Source organism: Phocoena phocoena, chromosome 1, assembly GCF_963924675.1.
Source record: "Phocoena phocoena chromosome 1, mPhoPho1.1, whole genome shotgun sequence".
In the NCBI taxonomy this organism is placed as follows: domain Eukaryota; kingdom Metazoa; phylum Chordata; class Mammalia; order Artiodactyla; family Phocoenidae; genus Phocoena; species Phocoena phocoena.
In genome coordinates, this window is record NC_089219.1 from 132,616,205 (window position 1) to 132,622,495 (window position 6,291).

The 6,291-nt window shown below is 39.8% G+C and overlaps 1 pseudogene; it reads right to left on the reverse strand.

The window, feature by feature from the left end:
* Nucleotides 1-847: 847 nt before the first annotated feature.
* LOC136117871 (small ribosomal subunit protein eS4-like) lies at nt 848-1,677 on the reverse strand (annotated as a pseudogene).
* Nucleotides 1,678-6,291: the final 4,614 nt, after the last annotated feature.

Below are 6,291 nucleotides of genomic sequence, written 5' to 3' on the forward strand. Positions count from 1 at the left end.
ATTTTGGGGGCTAGAAATTCTAGCATTTCATATCACACTGTAGCATTCTAGCATTTCATATCACACTGTAGATTTTTTTTACATAGAAGGCTGATTTCAAACACTGCTTTTATCCCTTGGAGACTGGATGGAAGATGTCAGGTAGTACAAGTTCTGGACTGGAGTTGAGTTTATTGCCACTAGAATTAAAGACTGGGCTTTTGAACTGTCAATGCATATGCAGGAATGAAGCAAAACAAGTGGAAAAGTCACAGATCCTGCAAGCAGATTGTTTCAATTCTGAGGGGGATTTGTAAACCCTATTGCTGGTTCAAGTTAATAAAATACTTTTTACCAAAAATGCTAAAGAAGATCACTTATGTTAATTGTTTTATATTCAAGTGAATTTAAAATGATTTTATCCTGATAGTTGCCACTATCTATGGAATAACTAAAGGCAATTTATTCATCACAAACTAAAGTTGACATTTTTATTTTAGATGCTCGGGGTTGGTCAATATAATGTACACAGTGCAAAGGGTCACAAAATCATTTGAATGATGATTGTATTAATAATATTAAGTTCTTAAATGGTTTGTGCCATTCTTATTTTTGTTTTTTAATCATGCCATATAGGGCTTCCCTGGTGGCGCAGTGGTTGAGAGTCCGCCTGTCGATGCAGGGGACACGGGTTCGTGCCCCGGTTTGGGAAGATCCCACATGCCATGGAGCAGCTGGGCCCGTGAGCCATGGCCACTGAGCCTGCGCCTCCGGAGCCTGTTCTCCGCAACGGGAGAGACCACAATGGTGAGAGGCCCGCGTAGAGCAAAAAAAAAAAAAAAAAAAAAATAATAATGCCATATAATCTTCAGTTAAGTACAAAGACCTTTTCAATCACATAACCTAGAGCTGATTTCACCCTATTTGGCTGCCAGTCTCTTATTTCTCTCTCTTCAGCAATGGTGAGGTGGATCCCTTTTCCTTGGGGAAGAGATAATCTGTGGTTTGTTGCCTTTACCAATAACAAAAATGTTGGCGAGCCAGGAGGCAAAGCTGTTGCCTTTGGCATCTTTCACATGAACCATATCAAAAGAACCAGGAGGTCTCTTTCTGTTGGTGATCACACTAGTTCTTCCCAGGTTAGCACCTCTGGTCACCGTATACAGGTTACCAGTGTTAAACTTGATGAAATGGGTAATCTTGTTAGTCTCCAAATCAATCTGAATGGTGTCATTCACCTTGATGAGGGGATCAGGGTAGCAGGTGGTATGAGCATCATGAGTTACCAGATGAGGGATTCCTTTTGTGCCCACAAAGATCTTTCTCACTTTGTACGATTTGTACTTAGCTTCCTTAGGTGTACTACAACAAACAGCAAAGTGACCCTTGGTGTCATAGAGAGATGGAAATTCTCCCTGGTCTTGTTAAGGCTGATGAAATCTCCTAAACCAGCAGGGTAGGTTATATCAGCTTGGACCTTGCCATCAGTCTTAATGAACTGTTGCATGCAGATCTTTGCTTCATTTCCTGTCAGAGCATACTCAGGTCTGTTCCTTAGAAAACGATGAGGGGGAGACATTCTCTCAGGCTTGTGGGGCCTGGTAGATGGACGAGGAATGAACACATTGGTCAGTTTATCAGCACCCAATGCTTTGGAGTTGTTACATGCTTCAGATGTTTCTTGGGATCATGAGTCATGGCTGTGCTAGCCATGAAAAGAGCATTCTTCAATCCTTTTTAGCTTGCCTAAACTTTCTTTGAAGTCAACTTGGTTCTTAAATTTACATTGTTTTCTCAAAGTGGTAAAAAGAGAAAAAATAATTTCTGATCATTGAGATCCTTTCAAAATGGCAAATTCAAGACTATCAGTGTCTCAAAGTATAACCAGAAAAACAAGTATAATGTAAACCTCAACATTTTTTTCCTTCATTCTCCTTTTGTTCATTCACAATTTGATCAGTTTATATTGAGTACCATCTACATGCCAGGATATTTGTTAGGCTCTGGATAAAATGTGGTCTCTTGGAATTTCCATGCTATTAAAATGCAATGTGGTGTGATAGCTGCCATTCTGGAGATAAGCACAAGTGTTACTGGAACACTCGTGGGCATCACCCTGGCTAGATGAGAAAATTTGGGTTGGTTTCTGGAGGAAGTAGCACGTGAGCTGTAAGATGAATAGGAGCAAGCCATGGATAGAGCAGGGAGTTCCAGAGGTGACATTATATGCTTGGGAGCAGCTGGTTCAAAGGCAGAGAGGCACAACTGAGTGAAAACTTAGAGAGTGACATGTATACAGTGGACTATCGAGTGAGAGTAGTGTGAGGCAAGGGGGAAGGCTAGGCTAGAGCTTTGCATGCCATGCTAACTTGGCACTCTCTCCTAAAAGCACTCCTAAAACCTTTGAAGGGTTTTAACCATTGGATTGGGGGTGATCAGATCTGATTTTTGAATGACAGTGCCAATAGGAGTGTGGCAGATAGATTGAGGGTTGGGTGGGAGAACCGTGGTCTAGGATCAAGTTATAAACTATGGCAGTAATCCTGGCAAGAAGTGATGAGGTGCTGAGTGAGACTGTTAACTATTTCCCAAAGACATAAAAACAAATTCTTACACAATTCTGGGCCAGAGGCTTTAAACAGTTATTTAGAGGAAAGCAGATAATTTCTGTTTACAGGCAAGGCTAGTTCATTTTTCTCTTTCTCATTAAAAACAATATAACCCATCAATGCAATTTTGAAGCCATATGATGTTTTAGAACTTCCTAAGAAAAAAACAATAGATAAGCCAATATTAAATCATCCATGCTTACAAATAGTCTACTCCCTTTTCAGGCAACCCTCTGTAGATTAATTAGAACCAATCCCATAAATTTTAATAGTAACATATGTTCTGTCATCTGCCAATCTATTCTCAAGTCTATACAGGTATATGACTGTATGCCACGGTGAACGAATGAACTGGAAAGATCAAAGTTACTTGATCTGATTCTATGACTTATAATTTTCAAATCAATATGAAGAGAAAATAGCAGGCATCAGACGTCCATCTATGTTTGTACCAGGTCATACACTGTAATTCCATCCAAGTACAAATTTCCATGGTAAACAGGGCAAGACTTGCCAACATTTCACAGGTTTCCAAAAAGAAGCTATGTCCCTCTTGGGAGAACTTTGTAACTGGAAAAGAAAATCCTCACAGATGAAATCTCCAGCAAAATAAAGTCACAGACTGTATTTCTGCAGCAGGCCTTTTGCCAAATGTCTCATCAACAAGTATCGTGCTGGCAGTGACCCGTCTATGGTAGATGGGTAAAATGCTACCACCAAACCTCATTTTTATTTGCTCACAGCTTCCTAGAAAAAAAAAAAAAATCTGACTTTGAGTTGAAATTTTCCACGTTTCATCCCAGTCCAAAGGTGACTTTAAAAAAAATTTTTTTTTTTTGGAAAGTTGAATTAAAGTCAAGTGAAATTTGTAAAGTTTAGTCATTTGGGGAGGTATGTGTACACAATGATCTCAGTGGGTAACACACAGAAAAATATATTTTCCTTTCCCTTGTGACTTTTGAGAGACTAAATCCTTTTGGCTCTTTCTTTTAAAAGGATTTAACCCTGTCTCAGTTACAGGGGCAGGAAACCAACCATTTTTTTTCAAGTTATTCAAACAGTTTTTTGCCTAGGAAGAACTAATAAAATAAGACTTTACATGTTAAATCCACTAGTAGTTTAAAAAATTTAGAATGTCCTCACATACATTTGACAGAAAAAAATATTCACAAATAATGAGTGTAATTCAATTAAATTCAACAAATCTACTAAGTACCAGGCACTAAGTCAGTGTTTAGTGTTCAAGGTATATAAAGCTGAATAAGGCAGGTCCTGTCCTCCAGAAATGTATTATTTGGTAGTGGAGATAGAGTAATAAAAATGGCAATAATATAAGGCAGAATACAATAAGTGTAGAGGTATAAGCAAAGTGATGTGGGACCACAGAAATGGAGAAATTAATGTTGATTGTACGATGGGAATAGTTTATTCTGGGTTTTGAAAGATTGAGAATGGCAAAGATCATTGAGTTGGGAAGGACATTTCAGACTAGAGACCACTGTGGGTACACCAATTGAGGTTAGAGATGGGACTAGTCAAGGTGGCTGCAGAGTTGGATATGACAAAGGAAGGAGTAGAAAATAAAGTTGGGAAATTTGAAAAGTTAGTCTCCGAGTTTCTCAATGGGTATGCTACTGGTTTTTTGGGGTGGATGGGTCTTTGTCATCTTAGGGAGTGTGCATCTCTGGTCCCAGCCTTCTAAAAGCCATCAGTGCTGCATGGCATTTTGACCACTGAAAAGAATCCCCAGAGATTTTCAAACACATCCTGGGGCAGGCAGTATCACCTCTGAAGAAAATGACTGAAGGTGGCTTGGATTCCAAATTTGGGAGCAGTCCTTAATTCTGTAGGTGGTGAGCATCTACAAAAATGATTCTGACCAGAACAAGGGCACGAGCAGACTTGGGATTCAGGACAATGATTTCTGGAGATTGAATCAGAGGAGGGAAAGAATGGGATAATCAATTCAGTCTATTGCAATAGTCTGGAGAAGAGTCAATGTGGACTTAAACTAAATTTCATGCCTAAAAACATTAATAGACATTATTATTATTATTTTAGCTATTCCTTTTACCTCTGATACTCCATAGCACTGCATTGTAGACCTCTTTGTGCTATAGCTGCTTTCCTGTTTTTTACTTTCTCCAAATTAATATCATATGGTAAAGTCAGTATTACAAAACAAGATTTTTAGAGGGTGATCATAACACCCTTTCTACAACACACTTTCTAATTATAGCATATACACGTGGGGCGTGGAAAGCTCTGTTTAAAAACAGGACAGAAAGAATGCTGTTTCTCTGTTTCATTTTAGATAGTGTTTGGATTCTTGAGTGGTTGTTTTTCTTTTTCTTTCTCTCTTTCTTTCTTTTTAAAGAAAGACTCTGTTGTCAGTGGATTGAATAGTTTTGAATCCCAGATGCCAGTGCAGTGGAAACTCAAAGTGAATAGGCAGATGGAGTCTTTCAGAAGCACCACTAGTTTCCAAGACAGAAGACGGTGCCCAAGGAAGTAGGTAGTGTCACTACTTGGTTGTGTGCAGGAAATCCTCCAGACTAGTGGTGAGGGTGCAGAGCACGGCTGCCCTCACAGAAGCACCAGTCTGCACATCTCAAAAGGGCGTCCTGACTCAACACAGCAGCTGTGATCACATCTTGTAATGTGTCCTTCTCTCCCAGCTGCTGGAGCATTGCTGCCTTCTGGTTTCCCCAGGGAACTTTGGAAGGGACTATACTGACAGAAGATCAACCACAGATATGTTATGCTTAAGTTTTTTGTTTTTTGTTTTTTTTTTTTCTAAAAAACCCTCTTCAGGAAACATTCAGGTAGTTTTCCATTTGAAACAAAATGGGATTTCAAGCCCATTAAGCAACTGAAAACTCATACCACATCTATGCAGAAGCTCAAGGACTTGAGATCACAAAGTTGAATCTGATCCTAGTCATTAGTGAGGCTCTCATTCTCCAAACTTCACCTGAACTTCCAGCTAGGCTCCTGTTAAGGGTCTCTAAAACTGGCTTGGGACCCCACTCAGTTTTTCTAGGGCTCTATTCCCTTCAGTTTCTCTTGTGAAAAATTGTTAATCTTGCTCTTCATTTAAGAACATACTGAAAAAATAATGATTACAATGTTTTAATTTTCTTGGTACTTTATATGTTATAAAGCATTTTCATATATATATTAATCTATTAAATACTCTGAAGCACAGAGGATTAAGGGACTTAAGCAAGGCCACAGAAAGAAAAATACAGAACTCAGGTCCAGGTCTTTTGACTCCGAGCCCATGCTGTTCCCTCTACAGTTTGTTATTTAATTACCACCACTTCGATCCCCTGAACTGATGGTGAGGAGGGCAAGACTTTCTGAGCGATAAGATCTCCAGTTCCAACCTAGGGTCTGCTGCTTTGAATAATAAGAGTCAGTTCCATTGGCAGTTTCCAGAACTGTCTTTTAGAAACTTGTGGTCTATGGCCCTCAGTGATAGGAGAGGCCAGTAGCCCCAGCTCCTGGTGACCATTCCACCCTATATTGTTGCACGCAGTAACTCCGGGCAGTATTTTCTGCTGGCTGTGGTAACTCCCAGTTGTTCCTGTCAACAGCTTTTGAAAGGTCCTCTGGGCCATTCCAGGATTTCTTGCTTCCTGGAATAGCTCATTGGCCAGTAGACAGCACAGCGTCACAACCTCAGCACCACCGCTAAGGG